Source organism: Dendropsophus ebraccatus, chromosome 12 (assembly GCF_027789765.1).
Source record: "Dendropsophus ebraccatus isolate aDenEbr1 chromosome 12, aDenEbr1.pat, whole genome shotgun sequence".
In the NCBI taxonomy this organism is placed as follows: Eukaryota; Metazoa; Chordata; class Amphibia; order Anura; family Hylidae; genus Dendropsophus; species Dendropsophus ebraccatus.
Window position 1 is genome coordinate 19,117,673 of NC_091465.1, and position 27,887 is coordinate 19,145,559.

The 27,887-nt window shown below is 44.3% G+C and overlaps 1 protein-coding gene across 10 annotated transcripts in view; it reads right to left on the minus strand.

Annotated features, from left to right (window-relative positions):
- Window positions 1–27,887, minus strand: part of PKNOX2 (PBX/knotted 1 homeobox 2) — a 316,712-nt gene that overhangs the window by 107,116 nt on the left and 181,709 nt on the right. For all 10 annotated transcript variants that reach the window (XM_069947893.1, XM_069947896.1, XM_069947897.1 and 7 more), the window contains one exon: window positions 4,105–4,203. The gene's annotated coding sequence lies outside the window, so the exon portion shown is untranslated. The remainder of the gene's footprint in view (window positions 1–4,104; window positions 4,204–27,887) is intronic.

Genomic DNA, 27,887 nt, shown 5'->3' on the forward strand with positions numbered 1-27,887 from the left:
AGAGGAGATAGCCCAGTTATGTAGCTGTAAATTAACTCTTTGTTGTCCTGTTTTGGCGCCTCATCTCCCTCCACCCCTCCCCTCTCCATCAAGAAGAATGAAGACAGGGGGGAGAGCTTCAAACTGCTTTTTCATGATATAAATGCATTTTTCGGCTAATAAACCCAATTACAAAGTTTCTTAAAATCGCCTGTACTATTGATTTCTGCAAAACAAACAAACAACAACAAAAAACGACAGGTACACTTTAAACCTGACGTGTCAAATCACAAGGGGTTTCCTTATTCAAGTAGGACTTTAAATTCTGAACAAAAAAAACAACAATGCAATAAAATGCCAAAAAAAAAAAAAGCTTCAAAGCCATGTTGATATGGCGTGGCGTGGCACTATGGATATGTCTGGCCTCCACGCTCTGCTCTGTACACTACGGTGAAGTGATGATACACATTGTTCCGTGTTACAGATACACAAGGTAAGATACGGAGCTTTGTTCTCGGTGCTGCACGTGATGCTGAGACGCTCTGAGCGGCTGAGCCCATAGACATGTAAGAAACGTTCTCATCTACTTTGTTAATTTCATGGCATTTAATCACATCAGTGTTCAGAGGAAGCGACAGAAAGCTCACGTTACTGAGGTCTGCAGACCATACAAACCCATAGATTTTCTACCTTAATTGTAATGAATATTTGAGGAAGAAACACAAAGAAACATCAAACACGACCCTGGTGTCATGACACCGGAGCGGAGACTCCCGGATCAAGGGATCTACAAACAGCATATATATACGACTACAGGTACTAATGTATGCAGGGCTGGGACATCTAAAGGGGGGCAAGTGCTACAAGATCAGAAAATGCACCTTATATATTAAGGCTATGCAAAAAATAACAAAAAAAACAACGTATAGACAGTAATATTTTGCATTACAACTCAAATAAAAAAATATATATATATCTACACACACAATAGTCATATACAATAATGTGCTATTAAGTCGTGCCATGCGCGCCATTTTCTATACTATGTGGTTGATCTTTTGCTGTGATGATGCTAAAGAGGTCGCATTGAAAGCAGAAGAAAGTCTAAATTATAAAAGCTATTTTTGCCCCTTCCTTAGTTCTATACATTATATAAGAAATCATTATGAGTGGGCTGAAGCTTCTCCCGTATTGCTCACCTCTCAGCCGTCCTTTGATAACCAAAGCATGGACGGGGACCGCGGTTAGAGCGCGGTCAGTGGGGCCGTCACTATGTGCAGATAGGAGGCTCATTTAGATCTATAGAGAAGTGGACTTTGCATAATAGAAGTCAGAGAATGTTTAGGGCTTCTTGGAAAGAGATCAGACCAGTTTGGATGAATCGGAGAAGCGCTGATGAGGCAGAATTCTCGCTTCAGAGACGTGGCCATTGAATGTAAATGTATACATCTTCATTGTGTCTTACAATGAACTCTGATCTGATCATAAAGATGGTAGGGCGACAAAGAGCCTGTCTGACAAGGAGCTCATACAGGTAGCTTATTGTCTATACATACCAAGGTAATACATGAAGTAGCTATGGTGCACCAGGCTCTAGGATATCAGCTTTCCTACAGTTCTAAACTTTTTCAGTGCATTTCAAGTATTACCAGAAATGGTTATGTAATAATGCCAGCAGGACACTAGATGGCAGAACTGGGTTCACCATTCTTGGGTCCTAGCTTTTGCACTCTGCACTCAGATACCACCAGGACTTACAGTAGGACCAAGTAATATGCCAAGCAGACAGTCATAAAAGAAACACACATAACATTATACATATATCAATAATGCCAATGCTGGCAGGTAACAATAAGAAGAATAGGAACTTGCCAATAGATGACAGGAAGATGGAGTGGATGATAATGATGGAGTTTGATGTAGTTAGGAATGAAGCTGAAGATGACAAACAGGGACAAATGCCAGGACTGACTATAACTGTCACTAATATTTTCCTTAGATCTTCTGCTACACTTGAACCTAAAAGGCATATTAGATGGTCCGACCCGCTGTCTGCTAGATCAGCGCTTGTTTGCAGAGACGACTCAATAATCTTGCAGCCAGAACTGCATGAACATCGCTAGAGATGTTTATACAGTCCTTTAATCAGCCTTTGTCCGCACATCCCCTATTACATACAGAAATGCACGTCCAGCAGCCATTTAACACTTGACATGCAACTGTAGCCACAACCTCCCCCCCCCCCCCCCCAAACCGCTTGCACCGTGAGTTAGCGGCTTATAATCCAAGATCTGTCCTGGGGTCCATTCGGCAGGTGATGCGGTTATTGTCCTAAAAAACAACTTTTAAACTTGCATCCCTGTGTCAAATTGGAGTGGCCTAGAGTACCCGTGCCCTAGGCCTGCACTGCCTCTCCGTCCCTCCTCCACACCTTGTCATCATTAGGAATGCCCTAGGCAGGATTTTTCCTATTCCTCACCTGTCTGAACACTGCAAATTAGCGATTCAGCACATGTGCAGTGTTCAGACAGGTAATGAATAGGAGAAATTGTTCTAGGGGCATTCCCAATGATGAAGAGGGTGTGGAGGAGGGACGGAGAGGCGTTGCAAGCCTAGGGCACACACACTCTAGGCCACTCCAATTTGACACAGGGCTGCAAGTGTTAAAGTTGTTTTTTAGGACAATAACTGCATCACCTGCCAAACGGACCCAGGACAGATCTTGGATTCAAAGCAGCTATCCAAAGGTACAAGTGGTTGGGGGGGGGGGGCGGTCAGATTGTGGGTACAGAGTCGCTTTAAAGACAAAGATAAGCCAACAAGTGCGTTTGCTTGCTTGTCTGCTGATCGCTGACTCTATTACATAGGGAGATATCCACCTGACTTGGCAGATAATCTCTCCGTATAATAGGACCTTAACACAAGACAGTTTAACGCTCTCCGTTCCTGCAGTGTTCCTATGGAAACCTTCAATTAACTCTCCCTAACAAAATCATCAACAAATCACTAAAACCTACAACAACAAGAAAAAAACCCTGAAACTTACAAATACTGTAAACAAGATGAACAGTAAAACAGCAGCAACTTCTACATACAAATATCAAGATTACACAAAGAACTGAAAATCTAGGACTGATCCAAGGACACACAGATTCACAGAGCAAAAACTTTAATCTACACAGAACTGCACAAGCAAGGCATATAAAAACAACAAAAAGGGTTAACCAATAGGAACTCCATGCTAAATCCAACTTGGCAGTCAAGAGTAAAGGAGAACTGATCATTTTCTAGCAGGTAGGTAGGAACATAATAAAGAAGCACTACTTACCTCTCCCTGTGCCTCCGCAGCACCGTGTCACAGACCCCTGCTGGAACTCGTCACACAATCACAACTGGCTGATGGATTGCCCTCTAAGCCAATCAGTGACTGCAGCAGTGTCCCTCCCCAGTCACTGACTGCCTGAGCATGGAATCCATCATCAGTGGTGACGTTACTGCAGAATATCCAGGTGCCAAATTGAGTACCGTAACGGTGAGCCAGTGCTGCGGAGCCACGGGGAGAGGTAAGTATTGACTGTTTATTATGTTCCTTCTGCCCCTGCTTGCTAGAAAATTATCATATTCTCCAGACTTCTTTTTTAACTCATCCAGAGTAATAGATCAACTGTTGAATGTTTGCAAATCAATTGCCTCATACAGACTACTAGGCAGGAGAAGACAGAATAGCAGACAAATTCTTGTTATTCATGACAATCCAGTCCTCCAGAGTCATAGTTAACAGGGGACCCAGCTATTTTAATTCAAAATTTACTATAAAAAATAACCAATATTTCACGCTCCAACCCGCACCCCCCACCGCACCACCACAGTTCTCTCGCAGCCAGTCTTATTACACAGCGCTTCTTGTGTCTGGGGTTCGGCAAGTGTACTGTTCAGCTTATCATCGGCTGAGGCGGAACAAGAGAGAAAGAAACGAATATTGTTCTCTCTCTGTTTCCTCACATTTTTATATATAACATACTAGCCAGAATACCAAAAATAGATGTTTTTGTTCTATAAGAATCAATACTATGAAAGGTAGCGCAGCATTGTCAGTGAATGCAATAGTAAACATATGCCTTGTACCGTGCAGAGTGTCTCTGGAAGCAGAAGAGCTGGGAATGTCTGCTATATACTTCTTAGTGGTCTGTGCGAAGTCGATGCTCCGAGGATTACTCCATGCACCTATCAAGACAGAAAGGACAATGGTCTGTGAATAAGTATCTGGAATAAACTATATATAGTAAAGACAAATGCAAAAATTACACGATGAAGAAAAATTGGAATTATCTGTAGATAGAAATGTACTCGACATCTAACATAGATGGTGCACATCACTAACCTCTATGAGAAAGACATACTGCAGACATGTGGTGGCTCACTCAGTTATGTGAAAGGGATGCTGTGGGGAGAAGAGCCATGTCAGAGAGTCTCGCAACAGCTTTAGGGTCGAAGGTTTCCTATCCCTGCTTTTAAGGGGTTGTTCACCAATTTTTTTTACTTTTAAATCAACTGGTACCAGAGATTTGTAATTCACTACTATTAAAAAAAATCTCCAGTCTTCCAGTACTTATCAGCTGCTGTACGTCCTACAGGAAGTGGTATATTCTCTCCAGTCGGACACAGTGCTCTCTGCTGCCACCTCTGTCCATGTCAGGAACTGTCCAGAGCAGTAGCAAATCCCCATAGAAAACCTCTCCTGCTCTGGACAGTTCCTGACATGGACAGAAGTGGCAGCAGAGAGCACTGTGTCAGACTGGAAAGAATACAGTACACCACTTCCTGTAGGACATACAGCAGCTGATATGTACTGGAAGACTGGAGATTTTGTAATTGAAATAAATTACAAATCTCTGGCACTTTCTGGTACCAGTTGTTTAGAAAGAAAAACATTTTAAACAAAATCAACCCCTTTAATGAGTCAGAGTCCAATAGAGACTCTATTTATTCCTTTTTTTAAATATTTTTTATTTATTTTTCCTGTTTTCACAGCTTTCTTATATGAAGCCCATAGAGACGGGACAGAAGGCCAGAAAGGTGGTGTCAATGGATCCTAAGCGAGTAGCTTACAGCATACCTGGACCCCGGGCCAGCTATTCTAACTACCCCTGGGCATGTTGCACATACTTATATCCTGACTGTGACACGTCAAACAGCAATTCCAATGGTTCTAACCTACCCAGATATAGAAAGAAAGTTTATTTGCACATGTATCGCACCTTCAGGGCGTTCCATAACTTAACGCTAAGTGATAGATGTCCTGTTATTACAGGAGAGATGACTTGCTTAATCTGCTACATGATCCATAAAGCACTAGCAGCACTGTCGTCTGTTTTCTCACACGTGCAACACTTCCATAATATATGCCATTCCTAGGAAACATTTAGATGGATACAATTTACACTTTTTTCCCCACGCTGCATTAAACAGTCTCCTGAAAATCAATGGGGCAGATTTACTCGTTGTATCAAAGTCTTAGAGAATGTAACTGTGGACCAGACATTTCTCACGCTGTTTAATACATTTTGTGCACCGACATTTTAGTCTAACCTTACGCCACCTGTTGGTGGTATAGCAATATTCGGTGCATGTTACGTTAGGTCATGCCCCCTACACGTTTTGTGGGCCATTTATTAAGACCACAGTACTTGTACGCCAGAAGGCAAAAAAACTTTCATTAAAAAAAACTGGTATCAGAAAGTTATACAGATTTGTAATATACTTCTTTTAAAAAAAATCTTTAAATACTTATCAGCTGCTGTATGTCCTACAGGAAGTGGTGTATTCTTTTAACCTTTCAATGCCCAGGTTGTTTTAGGACATCTGCCCCCTCTCCTCTGTCCCCTGCCGCTGTTACATTCTTGTGACAGCGGCAGGGGAGAGAGGGGAGGGGGCAAAGCTCACAAGCGCGTAACCCGCGCGCCCAGCCTTCTCTCCCTCCCTCCGCTGGCCTCCGTAGCCAGGAAACCGGAAGCCTCAGGCTTGCTGTTTCCATGTCTACCATCGGGGCTCTGCGATCTCTTTGCAGAGCCGCGATGGACAGCGGACAGAGAATTCTCCCTCTGTAGAGGGAGAATTCTCTGTCAGAAGCCCTATAGACGCTATAGGGTTAACTCTCAGCACCGTACCGCCGCTCCGGTGCTGAGAGTTGCGGTGGGTTTCCGGTTATCACTGATAACCAGGACCCACCATTGATGACACAGACGCAGCTCCTGCGCCTGTGTCATCCCGCGGTGTAAATTAACGTCGCTACAGCATCAGGCATGGGCTGCAGCGACGTTAATTTACAGTGCAGCGGTGGGAGAGGGTTAAAGTCTGACACAGTGCTCTCTGCTGCCACCTCTGTCCATGTCAGGAACTGTCCAGAGCAGTGGCAAAAACCCCATTGAAAACCTCTCCTGCTCTGGACAGTTCCTGACATGGACAGAGGTGGCAGCAGAGAGCACTGTGTCAGACAGGGCATGCAGCAGCTGATAAGCATGGGAAGACTTGAGATTTTATAGAAGTAAATTACAAATCTATATAACTTTCTGATACCAGTTGATTTGAATTTTTTGCTGGAGGTTCCCTTTAAATAAAGCCCTGCTGCCATTCATCTTGCTCAGTGGGCACAGAAATCCACACCTGCTCTGGAGATTTCTGCCAAGATTTACTTCTGCTATCAGATGTAAACCATGATGACTTATGCTGCGTTTACACAGAACGATTATCTTTCGAATTTTCGCCATAACGATCGCATTTGAGCGATAATCGTTTGATAATTAATCGATAATCGTAAACACAGCTAACGATCAAGCGACGAGCGAGAAATCGTTCATTTTGATCTTTCAACATGTTCTCAAATCGTCGTTCGCTAAAAATTCCCAGATTGTTTCATGTATACAGTCTTTCAAAGATTCACCCTATGTAAAAGATGGACTTAAGCGATCTTAAAAACGATCGCAATAACGATTTTTCTTACAAATTTTCTAACAATTTTTCTACTGTATGGATAGAGAGTTTTATCAAACATGGTGTAAAGTGAAACTGGCTTTCATTTTCCAAAGAGTCTGTGAGGAATGAAAAGAGGAATCTGATTGGTTGCTAGGGCCATACACCATGTCTGATAAATCTCCCCCATAGTGTTTAAATATGGTGCATGTGCACTTGTTTGTTAGTTTTGTTTTTTTTTGTGCAAATTTCACATGGGAAACCCCACATTAGATTCACCCCATTTAACTTTACCCTAATCCTTACATTAGGATTTTGCCATTGGCCATGGCGCCAAAAAGCACAGACCAGCAGCGGCCGCATGTTCTGCGGAATAAGTACGGTCTTCAGATCCAAATCCCTCACTGCTCTTCAAAAACACCAAAGGTTACGACATCAATAAAAACCAAGAACGTTTCCAGAACCATTAGTACTCATTATGACCACATGAAAAGTTTCCACAAACAGATGCATGCCAGTCACAGCCGTGGCCCAAGCTGAAAACATTGGCAGTCATTTCAATGAGCTCGGCGTTTGCAGTTGCCTTTTCTGGCAGGGTCCCGGCGGAGCTCATTCTGAGCTTATTTTCTACACACATCTCTAAAGGTGAAGACTTGAAGACTGAAGCCATAGCAAACTCCTCGGTTGCCAGGAGCTGAGTGAGGTCAGCGCATGGAGTGCGGTGTCAGGAGGCCTGCGCACTGTGCACAGAGGCTCAGGATGCAGACGTTTGGCTTTGTGTTATCCCTCCCCGGTGTAAGCAAAGCTGCTGAAACCAGCAATGTAACAACACTCTGTCAACACACATTACAAATGATCATCCCCTGGCCAAGCGCCTCTACATATACTGCTGAAATAGGAACCTCTAACTGCACCAAAATCTGCCATCTCTCCTCATACCGTAGTGTTACTAATGATTGCACAGGAATTCACACAGGATTATGGAGATTACACAGCACCAATCTGATGGAAAAGCTTCCAATTCTTCACTGCAACAATGTGAGGAAAGGTTGTGGTGTGTAATCGCCTTAATGAGGCTCCAAATGTCATGTCACTACATAGAGCTCAGATGTACAGAGAAACTCTGCAGCCTCCATGCATAAAGCTTACCTCTACCCACAGCAAATCTTGGCTCTACCTCCATATAACAGCCAACCATCCCTCTACCTCCATATAACAGCCAACCATCCCTCTACCTCCACATCACAGCCACCCATCCCTCTACCTCCACATCACAGCCACCCATCCCTCTACCTCCACATCACAGCCACCCATCCCTCTACCTCCACATCACAGCCAACCATCCCTCTACCTCCACATCACAGCCAACCATCCCTCTACCTCCACATCACAGCCAACCATCCCTCTACCTCCACATCACAGCCACCCATCCCTCTACCTCCACATCACAGCAAACCATCCCTCTACCTCCACATCACAGCCACCCATCCCTCTACCTCTACACACAGCCAACCATCCCTCTACCTCCACATCACAGCCACCCATCCCTCTACCTCCACATCACAGCAAACCATGCCTCTACCTCCACATCACAGCCACCCATCCCTCTACCTCCACATCACAGCCAACCATCCCTCTACCTCCACATCACAGCCACCCATCCCTCTACCTCCACATCACAGCCACCCATCCCTCTACCTCCACATCACAGCCAACCATCCCTCTACCTCTACACACAGCAAACCTTGGCTCTACCTCCATATAACAGCCACCCATCCCTCTACCTCTACACACAGCAAACCTTGGCTCTACCTCCATATAACAGCCACCCATCCCTCTACCTCTACACACAGCAAACCTTGGCTCTACCTCCATATAACAGCCAACCATCCCTCTACCTCCACATCACAGCCAACCATCCCTCTACCTCCACATCACAGCCACCCATCCCTCTACCTCCACATCACAGCCACCCATCCCTCTACCTCCACATCACAGCAAACCATCCCTCTACCTCCACATCACAGCAAACCATCCCTCTACCTCCACATCACAGCCAACCATCCCTCTACCTCCATATAACAGCCAACCATCCCTCTACCTCCACATCACAGCCAACCATCCCTGTATCTCCACATCACAGCCAACCATCCCTCTACCTCCATATAACAGCCAACCATCCCTCTACCTCCACATCACAGCCAACCATCCCTCTACCTCCACATCACAGCCACCCATCCCTCTACCTCCACATCACAGCAAACCATCCCTCTACCTCCACATCACAGCCAACCATACCTCCACATCACAGCCACCCATCCCTCTACCTCCACATCACAGCCACCCATCCCTCTACCTCCACATCACAGCCACCCATCCCTCTACCTCCACATCACAGCCAACCATCTCTCTACCTCCACATCACAGCAAGCCATCCCTCTACCTCCACATCACAGCCAACCATACCTGTATCTCCACATCACAGCCAACCATCCCTCTACCTCCACATCACAGCCAACCATCCCTCTACCTCCACATCACAGCCAACCATCCCTCTACCTCCACATCACAGCCAACCATCCCTCTACCTCCACATCACAGCCAACCATCCCTCTACCTCCACATCACAGCCACCCATCCCTCTACCTCCACATCACAGCCACCCATCCCTCTACCTCCACATCACAGCCAACCATCCCTCTACCTCTACACACAGCAAACCTTGGCTCTACCTCCATATAACAGCCACCCATCCCTCTACCTCTACACACAGCAAACCTTGGCTCTACCTCCATATAACAGCCAACCATCCCTCTACCTCCACATCACAGCCAACCATCCCTCTACCTCCACATCACAGCCACCCATCCCTCTACCTCCACATCACAGCCACCCATCCCTCTACCTCCACATCACAGCAAACCATCCCTCTACCTCCACATCACAGCAAACCATCCCTCTACCTCCACATCACAGCCAACCATCCCTCTACCTCCATATAACAGCCAACCATCCCTCTACCTCCACATCACAGCCAACCATCCCTGTATCTCCACATCACAGCCAACCATCCCTCTACCTCCATATAACAGCCAACCATCCCTCTACCTCCACATCACAGCCAACCATCCCTCTACCTCCACATCACAGCCACCCATCCCTCTACCTCCACATCACAGCAAACCATCCCTCTACCTCCACATCACAGCCAACCATACCTCCACATCACAGCCACCCATCCCTCTACCTCCACATCACAGCCACCCATCCCTCTACCTCCACATCACAGCCAACCATCCCTCTACCTCCACATCACAGCCACCCATCCCTCTACCTCCACATCACAGCCAACCATCTCTCTACCTCCACATCACAGCAAGCCATCCCTCTACCTCCACATCACAGCCAACCATACCTGTATCTCCACATCACAGCCAACCATCCCTCTACCTCCACATCACAGCCAACCATCCCTCTACCTCCACATCACAGCCACCCATCCCTCTACCTCCACATCACAGCCAACCATCCCTCTACCTCCACATCACAGCCAACCATCCCTCTACCTCCACATCACAGCCAACCTTACCTTTACCTCCACATCACAGCCAACCATCCCTCTACCTCCACATCACAGCCAACCATCCCTCTACCTCCACATCACAGCCACCCATCCCTCTACCTCCACATCACAGCCAACCATCCCTCTACCTCCACATCACAGCCACCCATCCCTCTACCTCCACATCACAGCCAACCATACCTGTATCTCCACATCACAGCCAACCATCCCTCTACCTCCACATCACAGCCAACCTTACCTTTACCTCCACATCACAGCCAACCATCCCTCTACCTCAATATCACAGCCAACCATATCTCTGACTTCCAGCATTCCCTCTTCTATACTGAATTTAACAGTTGTCTCATAAAATGGCCCTAAATAGTCGCTGTCATTTCAAACAATGTCCCTCTGTATCATAATCTTGGTGATTTCTAACATATTTGTAAATTACTTCATGTTCCAAAAACTATGCCTTATGCTACGAAAATAGTGCACAGGGGGGCTATATTCTACTGGGGGGGCTATATATTACTGGGGGAGTGCACAGGGGGTCTATATACTACTGGGGGAGCACACAGGGGTCTATATACTACTGGGGGAGCAACAAGGGGGCTATATACTACTGGGGGAGTGCACAAGGAGGCTATATACTACTGGGGGAGTGCACAAGGAGGCTATATACTACTGGGGGAGTGCACAAGGGGGCTATAGAAGGGCTAGTGAGAGGGAAAAAAAATGCCAGTTTTACCACTAATAAGCATCAATTCTGTATGTAAATAGTTCAACAACATTTGTCAACAGTAACAAAACACGTTTACTACTGATGTGTCAGCTCGGACCTTCACCTGACAATAGACCCTAGTAAGTGGACCTTCATTAAAAGTTGTTGAGTACCCCTGCTCTAGAGTAAGCTTCAGGGTTACCATAGCACTGAGAGTTAGTACCCAGTAAAAAGACTGCCATTAGTGGAGTCCAGTTCTGCCATCTAGTGACCAGTTGGTGTCATTACAGCCTCTTTTACCTGCTCCCAGCTATGTAATACAAGTGTTCCCTTTAACTATAATCTTGCTTTCTCATCATAAAAACGTCTAACTCCGCTGCCAGTGTACACAGCACTTGCTGAAAAGTACTGTCAGCCAGTTGTGAGGATGTGACCATCACCTGGAATACTGAGCTTTCTTCTGACTCCGGTGGTCAATAACACATAGGAAGTCAATGATATCAGACTGGGAAGCTTGACCTGCCCCTTCTGCAACCCTTATAAGAAGTCAGGTGTTCTTCAGCTCTTATTAGAGAGAATAAAACCAGGATTGGGAGCAGAATCATTAATTGCATCTCGGAGCCCCGCAGTGTAAAATTCCAGGTGTGCATTTAGATGTGCTGATTCATTGCAGCAAACTGGCCCCGAGGCTCCAGGGCGGCCGCTAAAACAGCCATCAGCCAACATTTCCCCCAACGCCTAATTAACAGCCGGGCTGACAGCGCTTCATCTCCATGGGAGGCCCCAGCTATGGCCTGGAAACATAGCGAAAGAGACAGAGCGGGCGTCTCTCTGGGAAATCAATGCCATTCCCAATACTCCTGAGTGCCTGCGCTCTGAAGGAGGGAGGATTTATTAGAGTACACATTTGCACAACTGCAAAAAGCTCTCAGCAGTTTCCCCACCCCTCGGAAATGCTCAAAATATATTACAAAATAATGATTCCTTAGAAACTCAATGAGGGGGAGACCGTATACACGGCCGCAACGCAGAACAAATCCGGAGAAGCAAATATCCAGGAGGTATGAAAACTCTCCATGTGGGAAGCGACCTCCAAAAGAGAGTCCAGATCCTGGAAGGCTGCCACCATCATCCCAGCAGTACCAGTCCCAGGGCCGCAGGTACGTGTCTGTACACAACATTTATAGCAGCTGTGGGGTCGCTCTGACCAGCTACGGAGGAAGCTTGGCAAGAGAAATACAAGCTATTTCCAGGTAAAATATCCAAGAGGAACATGTTGCTTATGGCAGAAAAAGAGCATGTTGTTGTAATTCTGATAAAGAGGAACAAGAGCGACAACCAGGTGGGGGCATTCACGGCCCATACGTAGTCATTCTATATACTATATATAAACTTTGAGAGATCTGGATATTTTCATGCAACGGAATAATGAGACTAGGTTACAAGCTTGTGTGGAATATAAGTGTCTTCAGGCCAATAAGTTTCTTTCTGGAATAGATTATAGCCTAGGCTTTACAGATCTGGAGTCCAACTTATAAAGAGCTATGGGTGTATTCACATATGGCAGATATTTCCTCACTGTCCCACTCATCGTGATGGAGCTCACAGGAAATCTTTGCTGCATAGATGTATGGAGATGGTGGTCAGGGGCAGAAACTTCTGAAACACACCTGCTTTAGGCCTCATTCACATGTTCACTAGTTTTTTTCAGGACTGCATATTATGTCTACGATCATCGTCCAAAAGTAGTGCATCCGCAATTCCTATTTTTTTTGCGGAAGGCGATAGTTAAATTAAGGTGATCCATATTTTTTTGCCGACTTTACGGATGTGTAACATCCACAAAAAATGCAAATCCCGTAGACTTCTATTGACCAACTATTCCTCAATTCCGGTCCGCTATAGGACGTTCATAAAACCACGGATAGAATGAATGTCCCAATGAAAATAAATAGGCCTTAAATCTATCAGTAAATACCGATCACTTTCGAGTTCTAAGAAATTAAGGGTAGCTTCACGCATACCGTGCACTGATTGGCTGATGAGGAGCGAGGGGAGCCGGGAGCTTCACACAGCCGCGGCGCCGAGCAGGTAATGTATGCTTGGGGCCGGGGCTGCCGGCGCTGGGGGGGTTAAAGGGGCTTCACACTACAGGATCCGCAGCGGATTTCACTGCAAACTCGCAGCGTGAAATACACTGCTGATCCGGTACGTGTTAGCTACCCTAAGGGTGCCTTCACACATACCTAATCGCTGTGTATTTATCGCTGCGAGTTTCTCGCACATAAATCCGCAACGATACTGCTTACTATCAAGTCAATGTATGTGTATTCCCGCTGCGTTTCGTGCGATTTTTATTGGATGTTTTATTGAACTCACATGCGAGTTCAACACCACAAAAAACGCAGCTACTTTCATGCGAGTTTTGTGCGAGTTCGGTGCAATAAATACGCAGGGATACGGTACGTGTGAAGGCACCCTAAAGCATATACCAATGTAAAACAAAAAAAATTTACTTTTTTATGTGATATGTATACTGTATACTGGTGGAATATGGTCAAACCAATGCCAACAACCCTTTACAACCCTTATAGACAATCCTCTGTGAGGTTAACACATTAACGGGACAGATCTCATATGAATAAAGGTAAGAGCCATCTGTATGGAGTTCAGGCCCCTTACTTATAATGGATACAAGGCTGGGGCTATACAGACACTTTTTGTAAGGCCATTCCCATCTTGTGGACTGCAGCTGTCACATAATAGTTAAAGGGAAACTAACAGCAGGATAGATGACTCAGACCTATGGTTACATTCCCAAAGAGCAGGAGACTGTCATTTTCTTAACGTCATCTCCATATCATTAATGTTAATTAGTCGGTTGGGGGCACTGGGGTGACCGAACTCATGCTGCCCATCGAGATTGGGACTCACTATCTGCTGCCACCAGCCTGTGCTTGTTATATTTCTGTAGAGCAGGAGAAGCTGAAGAAAAAGGTAATTATCTTACCTTCATCCTCAGCATTGTATACCTGCAATCCTCTAGTCTAGTAATGGTGCACTGGGGGTGGTACTACAGGCCTTGGTGACCGAACCACCACAGTGATAGCAATCTGGCTGCTCATCACCTGATGAATATTCACGAATGGGGGGGGGGGGGGTGGATCAGTGCACCAAGGCCTGTAGTATCACCCCCCATGCATTAAACCGCTTCATTAACATTACTAGACTAGAGGATTGCAGGTATAGAGCGCTGAGGATGAAGGTAAGATAATTACCTTTTTCTTCAGCGTCTCCTGCTCTACAGAAATATAACAACCACAGGCTGGTGGCAGCAAGATAGTGAATGCCAATCTCAATAGGAACTCAATCAATTGCAGACCAGACTGAACGCGCGATCACTGGATCCTTTGCGTCATCCTTTAACATCATGTACGTCCTGATAACAATTTAAATGGTAGTAAAAAAGATTAGATGGGCTGACGAACATGCATTTCCTCATTTGTCGGCTGATTGCTCACCAGCCAGTTGAGCGTTCATTTGAAAGCTCATTTGCCCCATTTTCAGCCTGTTTAAACTGGCCTCAAAAATCGTGGATAAATCCTTTTAAGCTGAACCCTCTTCTACAAAACAACAGATCAATCAGCTCAGCTCCATCTGCAGTATAAAAAGCTACCCCCAGATTGGCCTGCATGCCCACCATAGCGGGTTCCCTATAATATACCCCCACCATGGCATGGAAATGGCCTCCTTTGGTTTTCCAACCTTCCGAAATGAACCCGGTTTCACATAGGAAGAATGTAGACTGTGCCCCCCCCCCCCTGCATCCATAAAGGAGGAGAAATAAATAATAAGGCAGAAAGCAGCCAGATATAGCGGCGTACCAACAACCCATGACATCCAAAGTCATATTTACAGCTCTTCACAACTGGATTTTACAGGCTCTGTGCTAAAGTCTGAGCGGAAGATTAATGGAGCGGGCATGGAAAACACCCCATTACATGTCAGGAAATACCGATTCTCAATGCACCACTGCGGAAGTCGCAGGCTGGTTTGGCACATTGGTTGCCGCCATCCCCGAGGATGGAAATCTGACAAGTTAGGAAGGAGCAGCAGGACGGCCGCGCGCTCAACTCACTGCACAAGGCCGATAAATAAGAGAAAGTTAAAGCACCCTGAAGTAGTGAGCACCACACTGTTTGGCCTCGGGCAGATGAGAGGCAGAGACGGAGGAAATACGCTGCCCGCTAGCTCTGAAACAGTGGGATTAATAACGCATCAATTTTAATGCAGCGGCCTTTTTTTCTGCTTCACAAACAGCAAAGTGAATGTTTGAGCATCTCGGCGGGGGGCTAATGAGCAGTCTGATTACTTATTCAGATTTCTACACGCAGACATGCTCCGTCCGGGAGAGGGGGATGGAGGAGGCTTCACGACTAATACCATGGAAATGAGGGAAAGAACACAGTCAGGGGATAAAGGACCGTACAGGAGGAAATGGATACTAGGGTCTTTCCTTTGTCCTAGGAGCTTGAATCTTTACATCAAAGAATGGCATAAAATAGGCACGTATTAGAGGATGTCACACATTACGGTCTGCTTTCTATTGATATATATTTACCCAGGAGGTTATAAACAGATACAGAACTTGGATTCCTCCAAATGAACATGATGAGGTATACGTGTGACCATGTGCATTGCACAATAGGGATGATAAAAGAGACAGGGCATGTTTTGGATTACCTTGTGCTGCCCCCTGCAGGATGCCGTGTATGTTTACGGCACATTCACTCTGTCATATTATATCTGTCTATAATGCAAGCGGTCACACCTGACGTATTTAAAGAGGATTTACAGCATAAAAATTCCACACAGAAAATCTGCAACATTTAGTGCAAATTCAATTGATTTTAGTGCTTTTTCCAAGAATCATTCCAACATGCATTAAAAAAATAAACCAAAAACATCATTGCAGTGTTTCCATGCAGAAACTATGTTAGCCCCAATGTCCACAATCAGAAATCTGAGAGACTACACTGACTGCATGCAGTTTTTTCTCACCATGTGAATGCACCTTCCCATATGACCTGACAGGTGAGAAGAACAGTGTTCTGACCCTGTTCTCCTATCTTGTATGCAATGCAGCAACAGACAAAATATAACTTCTAAGGGTGCGTTCACACCTACAGGATCCGCAGCAGATTTGATGGTGCAGATTTGATGCTGTGTTCAATTATTTAAATGAAATCTGCTGCGGATCTGCTGTGGATCCGGTAAGTGTGAACGCCGTATGCATGTGACGCCTATCTAGTCACGGCGCAATGAACAGGGCAGCTTCCAATCACACTTTCCATGCCCTCTTCCCAACAGTCACGCCTAGTGTATATGCACACTAAGGAAATCACGCGGATATCTTGCAGCGGATTCCGCCACTTACTAGTCCCATAGACTCCATTCTATGCACAGGCAGATTTTGCTGTCTGCCCAAAGAATTGTCGTGTCAATTCTTTGGGCGGATGCCGGAGTCCGCCTGACCATAGAATGGAGTCTATAAGACGGGTGGAGAGTGCGGGAGTGTGCAGGGGGCGAGCGACGGAATCTGTGGCAAGTTATGTCTGATTTCCTTGGCGTGCATATACACTGAGAGCCTGAGCACAGGACAGACTGCGGTGAGCGTGATTGGTGGTCACTGTATCCCTTCTTCTGGGACGGGATAGGAATCACATGTATATGGTGCAAGTTAAGTTTGCAGAATCACTTATAGCAGGGGCAGGGAACCTGGGCTTCCCAGCTGTTGCAAAACTACAACTCCCATCATGCCTGGACAGCCAAAGCTTTAGCTTTGGCTGTCCAGGCATGATGGGAGTTGTATTTTTGCAACAGCTGGAAAGACAAGGTTCCTTACCCCTGACTTATAACATATGTTACTTAATACCCGAGGAGCAACTATTCAATAATTGCTGTAATATCCCATTTTATGCAGATAATCCTTATAAAAAGCACTTTACCCCTCTATGGTATATCTTACATTCTGATGGAAGGGTTTGGATATTCGGCACCACTCCAATTCCTTTAATACAGTGGGTTAGGGCCAGAAGTACTGATATATAGAAGATGCACCCATAACTTTAAATGTCATTACAGAATGCGTGATACTAGAGTATAGAAAATATATAACAAACAGACTAAACAACAAAACCACTAGGCAAATCCTGTGATATGCAAGGAAAAAAGAATCCTGTGGAGTTAGCATAAGAATGGCTTCCGCTGAGGATTTTCTGCCTCCGTCCAGTGAGTCTGCCTGGCTTTATTGTACCTTTCGCCCTTTGTTGTATGTGTAACTAGCGCTTTGCTTGTCGTACCATTGTGTATTCTCTATTCAGCGTCCCTGGGACATCTTCCAATGATCACTGTTTATGCATCATTATTGATATCCGGTCGGAGCAGGTTGTCGCTCATAATAATGTTTATTATGACCTTAATAACAGCTTTCTTGCATTCTAGCCATCTATGAATGCTGCCCATTGTCATACCGCTGCTGACTGTATGCAATATAAACAGCTATGAAGTCTGCACAGACGTCAGACACCCCAAATACTGGAAAAGGACGGCAGTCTGAAGGCCGGATACTAATGCTGCCGTCTACGCTGCTGCAACTAGTGCTTTTGCTGGAGATAAAAGGGAATCCTGAAAAGCAGATGACACCTCAGAGCTCTGGTGCATGAAAATATTGATGCCCGTACAGTAATCCGTGCCAATGTGCTGACAAGGAGCACGACCCTTGACTAGATGTCTGCTGGGAGGTTACATAACCAACTGCGAAGTCTGACACCAAACTCCAGCCACATCATTATACACTATCAAAGCAAAGTCAATGAGAAATGCCCAAGTACATACATTACAGCACTAAAGGTGTATTCTAGTTTCAGCAAAGAATGTTTTGGGGGGTTTTTTATGATAAAAAGTCATACAATGTTCCTATATTATGAATGAATACCCTCAGGAAAGGCCATCAATGTTATGTTGGTGTGACTGCAAATCCAAATGTGGTGATCAGGTGATCGCTGCAGCCTCTTCAATGTTCACCAGTTCACAGTATTAGTAGTAGTGGTGTAAGGTACTGACAGTCATATAAAGTGAAGGAGACAATGGTGTGGTGTGTGGCTCCTCTACTACTAATAGTAATGGCAATACAAGGATGAACAGAAGTAGAGGCTGCAGCGATTGCCTGAGTGTCACAAAGGACAACCCCTTTAAGATTTTAACTTTTTCAATAGGAACCTACATTGTTTACCAGGAAAGATATAAAATCTTTCCTGGTAATGTGATGGCATGTTTTTTCCCCCCAACCTATGGTCATTCCTGCTTAGGGCTCAGCTTCCAGCTGCCGAGATAAGGATGGGAGGGGGACCGAGGACACATAACAGACCTCAGCACTTCAGGGGCTTTGGAACGCCTCTCTGATACTTTGCGCTGGAGAATAAAATATAAAGAATAATAATAAAGATTAAAAGAAGAATAAAAAGAATAAGAAAAAAAATATAAGAATAAAGCATTTTTGTACATTCTAGAAGCACAGACAGATATTAGAAATGTACCATGTGTTTTCTTGTCCTAACAGCATCTAATAGTGTCACCAGTTTGGAACCAAAACAGCAGCTGACAGAGTCCCTTAAAGCGAATGTACCATCAGGTACATTCACTTTAATTTGACCCATGGATAGATCGGCGTTGGCAAGGGGAAGCCGGTGTCGCGGTCCATTTTTTGAATCGTGGCCCGGCAGAGGATTCCGCCCATCGGGGGCGGGCCAGCCCGCCTCCAGTGCTTCAGCCCAGAACCCAGAACCAGGCCACGGTTCAAAAAATGGACCGCAGCAGCGGCTTCCCCTCGCCGGCGCCGATCTATCCATGGGCCAAATTAAAGTGAATGTAACTAATGGTACATTCGCTTTAAACCTGTCAATTCTACATATAACTCTGTAGATGGTTCATCACTGAGCAATGTGAGAATGAAGTATTTCACACCTTTACTAAATAAAAAGCATCTTTTACGTTGTTGTTTTGTTGTCGAAGAGTTTGAAGGGTTAACAAGTGAATTCATAGTTTTAGAAAAATCACTACCCAGCAAAACATGGCTGCCGGGCGGCAGAGTGGGGTGTGCGTCTGCCAAGAGACTCGTCCTCATCCACTGATTGGGTTTAATTAATCAGCCGGGTCCTAATTATTTCCTCTAAGTTGCATCTGAAACTAAACTCCTAATTGTGAAGCCACAATGCATAATAATAACTTCTGGTTCTTTGTGTCAGGTAAGTACGTGGACAGAACCGAGACAAGAGAATCTACATCATCGCAGCCTAATAGCCGAGATTGCCAGACGCTAATGTTGTGTTCATTACGCCTGCAGGAAAAACAGAAACTTTCCCAATTAAAATAACCCAATTATAGAAATGCTAATTGCGTCTAAAACCACTTGTAGTCTAGAACATAATATGCGGCAGTGCAAAGATGGAGAGGGAGATCTTAGGCCTTTTCCACAATGCGTTTTCTTGTATGGGCCAGAGGCATACATCTCAAGAGGAGAGACCATTGTACGCGTTTAATGGATACAAAGGCTTCTATGGGGAAAAGTATGGCAAAGGTGTCCATTACATCCCCTTATTCTGTGTAACTGAATTGCAGTATTTCACTCCAATATACTCCCAACCAGACGAAATCTTCATGTCACAAAACCCCTGATTTATGGCCGTACATGAACACCGGATTAGCTTCACCTAATGCTATAAGTCAGATAAACACTGCAATACTTTGATGAAGGTCCAAATATTTCAAGAATGACATCTCCTTCATTAGGTCATTAGGACTCAGATCAAGTGATCAGCGGCAGACCATAGAGCCACAAGGCTTGTATGTATAGGGGGATTACCCTGGGAAGCCACACTGATCCACCCCTGTCCTAAGTGCTGTTTTGGCCCTAAAAATCTAAGCTCAAGAACAACACCACGTTTTCCGTCTTGTTCCTGACACCAAACACCCCCCCCCCCCCCTTAGGAAACATTTTTTTTTCCCTTTTCTTCACTGCATTTCTCCAGTCAGACATCTCACTTTCAAGACGTTGCTGATTTTTCATTGCTATGTCAAGAATATATTAGGCGGCGTCATTTTTTTCCCCCTTACGTACCAATTCCTTGCTTAAGTGGAGCACAGCAAACGGCATGGAAAGAAACGTGTGAAGTCCTGTTAACATAAACTGTGATTTATTTTCACTGAAAAGTCTTCAGTATGATGAGAGACACCACTAGAATAGTCAAGGAATAGTGACAGTAGCGCTGAGACAGTAGTAGTGTAGTCAGGAACGTAGCCAAGGGGGTCATCACCAGGATACCAGTCAGGATGCCGGGAGACAAGCCTAGAGTGTAGTCAGGGGTGAAGGCAAGGGTCAGGCAAGCAGTACCAGGCAAACTGTCCAAAGAGTGGAACAGGAGCAAGGTCGGGATCAGGAACCAAGCTGTAGTCAGTAAACATGTACAGGTAATAACGTTCTGACTTGTTGGGGGCATCACTGGTGCACTAGTCGCAATTTGTGGTGGTGCCACATATGCAGTCTTTTAGGAGCTCACAGGTTTTTTTTGACACAAGATGATACCCTGGAGGTCGCTACATAGTTTAAACAGTTCCAACAGAGGCTACCTGTGCTGATAGTGGTAGCTGGTAACAAGGAGGTAACCAATTGTTAGTTTCTGAGATGTATGGATCCCTGAGAAGATGAAGAAATCTCCGGTTGGCTTACAGCAGTAAAAGGTGGATCTGGCCTGACCGGAGGTCCACAAAGGCATAAACAGCTAAAGGGCCCTTGAAATAGTTACCTTTAAGAATCGTACTGACAAAATGATTTTTAACGATAAACGATAGCAAATAAGATCATTTATCGTTAACCTGAAATCGTTCACAATATTAGGGCATATGCACATGGAGTAATTATCGCAGAAAACTCCATGCAGAATCCGCCGCTCGTCCCCATGCTCCCACTTGGAGTTCCGGCTTTCACAGAGGCTCCATTATATGCTCCTCGTCCACCCAAAGAAAGGACAAATCAATTCTTTGGGCGGACAGCAGAATCCGCTCGACCATAGAATGGAGTCTATGGAGCCGGTGGAGAGGGAAGCGGGAGCATGCGAGGACATGCAGCGAATTCCGCAAGGAGTTTTTCTACTACTCCGTATGCATATGCCCTTACATAGAACGATAGTTGTTAGTTACAATCATTACAACGATTATTTCTACGATCGTTTGCTCCATTTGATCCCAGCAGAAGGTACGGTTTGAAATTACACTGAACGATTAGTGAACAAATGCGGAATTACAGGGAACGAATGCGGAATTACAGCAAACGAATAGCGAACAATTAACAATGATTATAGGGTCAGATCTAAATCAGCGATCAACGCCACATGAATGATTTTTCCATCATTGGCTGCAATTACACAGGGCGATTATTGTTTAAATTCGTACGATTTAATGATTTTCCGCACAATAATCGCCCCGTGTAATCTTGGTCAGTATTTTGCAACCAAAACCAGGAGTGGATTGAAAACACAGAAATGTTCCCACACTGCTGAAGTTGAGTGGATGGCCGTCATTTAATGGCAAACGGCCGTTATTTCAAAACAACTCCTTTACCTACTCCCAACACATGGGATAGTAAAGAAATTCAATAAACGTGTAAAAAGTGCAATAGAAAGAGAAAATAAATTTACATCAGAGTTAAAAAAAAAGAAAAGTGATTGCTCAGGAGCTGCTTCATCAAACCATAAAAACTGCAGCAGGATACGGCTGAAAAAAAAAAAAAAATGGGAAAGGTATTTGCCTCAACATCCAGGTAATGCACTGTAGCAGATGGGCCAGACTTCATCTTCTAGCGCCAGATGCTTTGGCAACAGGACATTGCTGTGTAGTGCAAGCTGTGGCCCAAGCCAACAGGAGTAGGAGGAGAGTCTTGTGGCTTTATAACTGATCTAAGATGTCGGGGAGAGCTGCGGCCACTCGATGGGATGCAGCACTGTTGCCATTATAAAGTTTAGGAATTATTTTAATCAAGTTTAAATTTTTCAAATTTTTCCTTGCCTATGTATATAAGATTTGGTGCTCTGCTCCCTGCCCCATTCAGATACGAATGTGGTATAATCTTATGGTTCATCGCTATTTTTGGTAGCTATAGAAGCTTAATGGGGGTCTGTAACAAATAAGGGGTCCTATACGTAGGGTCTTCATGCAAATTGGTGCATATTTTCCACTACAGAATCAACCAGATCATCTACAACAAGTTTTAGCGTTGGCTGTCCAGGCATGATTGGAGTTGTAGTTTTGCTACAGATGGAGGGCCAAGGTTCCCTAGTCCTAATCTACAATTAAAAAAAATATTACCATTCCCCGGTCAATGCTTCCTTGGCAGGGGCGGATTAACTTTACCATAGGCCCCGGGCTGTTCACCAAGCCTGGGACCCCCACCCCACTGTAACTATGGCAGCACTAGCCTGGCGTTCATAGTACAGGATAGATAATGTCATGATGTCCTGATTTGTGCAAAATTGCCATAAAAAAACTGTGATGTTTTTGCAAATCATGGCAGAAGTGTAGCCAGGAGACAGTACACCATTGAAAGTATAAGTCTTTTTGGGTGGTCATGGGCCCCGGGCTGCCACCCAAAACGCCCCTAGTATAATCCACTACTGTTCCTTGGTCCTCCGCCAGTTTCTGTTCACCAAGCCTTATGATTGGCAGAGGACAAGGGAAGCAGCAGCATGAGAATAAGAGGAGATTGGTAAGATTACTAATTTCTACTCAATAAATTACCGCTCCTGCAGATTTGATCACGCATTTAGAAAAATCTGCCGATTTTACAACTTCAAATCCGTGACCAATCTGCAATTAAATCAAATGAACTGCATTGGAATGTCAAGGTGGAAAAGTTCTTTAATTATAAAATCTCATCCATCAGTCGGCCACTTTATTCCACAGCGGATATCACCTGTGCAAGCGCCAGTCAAATCCGCAGCAATACCGCCCGGTGTGAGTTTACCAATCGCGCACACATCGACAACTAGTCCCGAGAGGCTGATTTTATCACCGGGACTACGACTTTGTAATCTTCATTTTAAAGCCTTTTCTGCTAAGCAGCTAATCATTCTCCTTTTTTTTTTTCCCAGAACGATAAAAGTTTGCAACCAACTTAAATCAGTAACAAAAAAAGAAAAAGAAAAAAAAGAAAGCACAGTTATGGAACAGAATTTGATTAGGTGTAAAGAACTTTTTTTGGCGTCTTTAAAACAATAATGTTCAAACCACCATGAAACAAATATCATGCCGGCAATTGCTTCCTCCAGGACTTTTCCAGAATGTATTGCTGAATAAACAGAGCCAGCTTTGGCAGCGCTGGAGATGCAAGTGAGGCGTGAGCTCACTGCCCCTACAGTGGATCCAGTTCTCCTGCTGTGGCACATCTGCTTAGTGCACAGAACTGTGCTTATCCCCCCAGCCAGCAGCCTTCTCCACTTCTTAATGGCAGCAAATATCATACATTATGGGATGGAGTGGAAATGTTTTGTGCGAGTTATTAAGTTTGGAAAGTGTTACATAGATCTGTGCTGTTCTCCATGAACTGCTGCCATTTCACGTACGTACTGCAGTTCCTCCGCAAAGGTTCGGGCAGGAACGCCGAAAGCGGCTGCGAGTATAAAGTCAAGTAAACAATTGGTTTCTTGCAAAGTGTTCCAAGGTTATTTATAAGGGGGGGTAGGGGGTGTTTGATATAATAAATTCAAAAGACAGATGTTGAACGCCTCCGACAAAAAAACAAAAAAAAAAGCCAATCACGCCGGTACGAGTTACACAATAAACCGGGTGTTGGATCGAAATGTAAATTCTCCACGTTGTTAGAATCAAGCGGCAGAAAAGGAAGATCGGATCGGAGGTCGTGGCTACAGATGAAATGGTTTAGCACATGGAGCTGCTGCTTTCTCTCTTTCATCATGCTTTTGATTTAAGGAGATTCTGTGTGTTTTGAAGTTTGAATAAAGTTACCTTCTAAGAGAGGAAGGCCCGGTGTAAAAAGAGGAGGAAGGGGGAGAAGACAACATTAAAGGGGGGGTCTTCACCTTCATCCACGTCTCACACTGAAGGTGAACTAGTCAGTGTTTGTTGTACCTGCACCATCATTGTTATGTAGATACGGACAGAGCAGTAAAGAACTTCTCCTTAAAGTAGAAGTCTGGCGAAATTTTTTTTTTTAAAGTATTGTATTGCCCCACAAAATTTATACAAATTACCAATATACACTTATTACGGGAAATTCACATAAAAGGCTTTTTTCCCTGCACTTACTACTGCATCAAGGCTTCCCATCCTGGATAAAATGGTGATGTCACGACCCGACTCCCAGAGCTGTGCGGGCTGTGGTTGCTGGGGAGGATGATGGCAGAGGGATGCTCAGTGTCCCCCCAGTGCCCTGTGTCCCTCAGTGTCCCTCTGCCATCATCCTCTCCAGCAGCCACAGCCCGCACAGCTATGGGAGTCGGGTCGTGACATCACCATTTTATCCAGGAAGTGACATCACCATGTTATCCAGGAAGTGAAGCCTTGATGCAGTAGTAAGTGCAGGGGAAAAAAGCACTTCATGTGCACTTCTTGTAATAAGTGTATATTGGTGATTTATATCACTTTTGGGGGGCAATACAATACTTTAATAAAAGTTTTCACCGGACTTCTCCTTTATTCCATGGAATAATTTATTTATTTAACATTTCTTTAATAGTTATATAACTTTATTAAACAGAATGCAAATGTTTTTCACTTAAATTTTTAGGGTACAAACACACACACTGTATATGCAGCAGATACGCAGCAAATACGCAGCAGATACGCAGCAGATTTGATGGTGCAGATTTGATGCTGTGTTCAGTTATTTAGATCTAATCTGCTGCGTATCTGCTGCGTATCTGCTGCGTATTTGCTGCGTATCGCAGCAGTAAATACGCTGCATATACGGTGTGTGTGTTTGTACCCTTACATTGAGTGGCAGCAGAAAGTGGCATCATGGCCTCTCTGCTGAGGGGAACTGCAGGGCTGCACAAGCCCAGATCCTAGCACAGATACATATTACTAACATTGCTGCTTGGAGCACTAGTGATAGTCAGTTGGGGAAGCCGACTGTTTCTTTACTAAAATTATTTTTAGAGTTCCCCTTTAAGACCATGAGGGGGTATAAGTAATCAAATATTAACTACTCATTTAAAAGGACAATCCAAGGGCAATAGTATTGTACTGTATGTGCAGGTCGATTAATTCTCCCAGTGACTTTTTGTACAAGAACAATCCCTCATTAACTTGGACATACGTCCTTCTTTTGAGCTGTTTTCACCATAAAGTTTAAATTTTATGGAATGTGTTTTTTTTCACATTTTTCAGGCCTCTTTCAGGCCCCCCAAAAATATTTCTTCTTCAAGTTGCATAATAGCAGTTAGTGAAGCAAGAAAAAGCCATCTATTTTCACCTGGCTATAAAGCATTTGTGGTAATGCAGTTAAAGGGAACCGGTCACTAAGACAATGCCATCTAATCTATTGCCATCATGTTATAGAGCAGACGGAGCTGAGCAGATTGCTATATACCTTTGTGGGAAAAGATTCTGTATAACTTGTAACATGTTGATTGAAATCCCTGATCATTCCGTGTTAAGGAGTCCAGTGGGCGGAGTCACAATGGACTGGACTCTTTAGCATGAAAACATCGGAGATTTCTATCAATAAATTACACGTTATACTCAATCTTTTCCTATAAAGATATATATTAATCCGCTCAGCTCCTTCTGCTCTATGACACCATGGCAATAGCTTACGCAGCATTTTCATGATGAAAATAAAATTACAATCAATACAGAAAATTGCAAGATTAAAGGGAATGTTTCTTCTGGAAACGACCAACACATTTTTTTTAAGAACGTTTGGGGCTTCTCTCACATCTCTAAACACCAAAAAACATCCTGCAGTTATCACTTTAAAGAAAGAAGCAGCACAGCTCATTCCATATACTTAGGCCAGGTTATATTACCGCCAGGGGGGCTCAATGCAGCACATCAGAACGGAGCAGGATGGTTTGTTTAAGAACAGATACTAATGGATGCGGATATAGGAGAGACCTCATTGACATCCATGGGGTCCATTGGGTTTCCGTCTGGTGTCTACTTATTCTGCAGGTTTTGATTTTTGTCCAATCAAATCCAGAAAAATAAACAGAACTTGCAATGAAGCTTCCTGAATGGAGCCCCAACAAAAGTGTGAACCCAGCAAATGTATCACTAGGTACATCACTTTGTGTTTTTTACATGAACAGACTGGCATCAGCGCTTTTTTTTTTAACCAGCGCCCAGTTCCTGTACACAGCGACAGTCTATTCCTGAGCACCGGCCCGGCATGAAGCACTGGGCCCAAGTTTGACAAAACCCCTTCCCCTCTTTGACGCGGTCCATTAGAATCAATTGAGCCACATCACAGAGGGGAGAGTGTCACACTGGGGGTCGGCGGGCCTGCCCCCAGTGCTTCATGCCGGACCGGTGTTCGGGAATAGACCAGTGCCGTGCACAGGAACTGGGTTAAAAAAAAGTACTGTGGCACTGGAATCCCCACATCGACGCCGGTCTGTTCATGTAAGAAACACAAAGCGATGTACTTAGTGGTACATTCGCTTTAACTACATGTGGTACAAGCCATCAAATTATATCCTGATTCATGAATCAGCCAAGTCCAACAGGAAAGCATCATTTTCTTGCCACTAAGCCTAATAATAAGCTGATACTTTCCATACAGTAGAGATCACTTCTTAGCAGTTTTCTTACCATTCATCAGCACTACAGGCAGGATTACATAGATAACACAGGATCTACCATTCACAATAGATGATGGTTACAAAATCCCTGCCCACATAATTATGTAAGAAAATAGGAATAAAAAAAATCTACAGTCGTAAAACAATAAGAATAATAAGTAACAATATTAGTAATAAGTAAGAAACAATATGTAATTTTTTTTTTAAAATAAATCCATATAAATGCATGGCAAATTGCCTGCTGTCAGATACAACATGGTGACTAATAGATGGGGCACGCTAAAGGACCACTTTTCTGAAAATAGTTTTGAAATTGTGAATAAATCAGTTGTTTGGTGCATTTGGACTGACCTTGTCGTTTCAGGTATCTATCAACAGTATCAATGGTATCCATCCCATCACAGCTTGGTAAAAAAATGGAGAATTTCCTGGAGCAAACCCTAGCGATAACTCATCTTAAACTTCTTATGTATCAGGTGCATTACATAAGGGTAAATACATCATTTAGGAACTGGAGTGATACAGAATACCAGATGAATAGCCTCAGCCCCTCCAGTCTTCACCCTAGTTAAAGCAATATGCTATTGAGGTGTAATGTAAAGGTTCATCCTCTACATCTTATCTAAAACTACAGGTCTTCAAATGGAATAATACATCTCATATAAGCCTCCAAGGAATAGCCACCCATAGACGTTCTGGGGTTCTGAAGAGAGCAGTACTTAGGAGGCATATTTAAGTAATGCACAATGGGAAAATGTAAGCGAAAAAAAAATATATA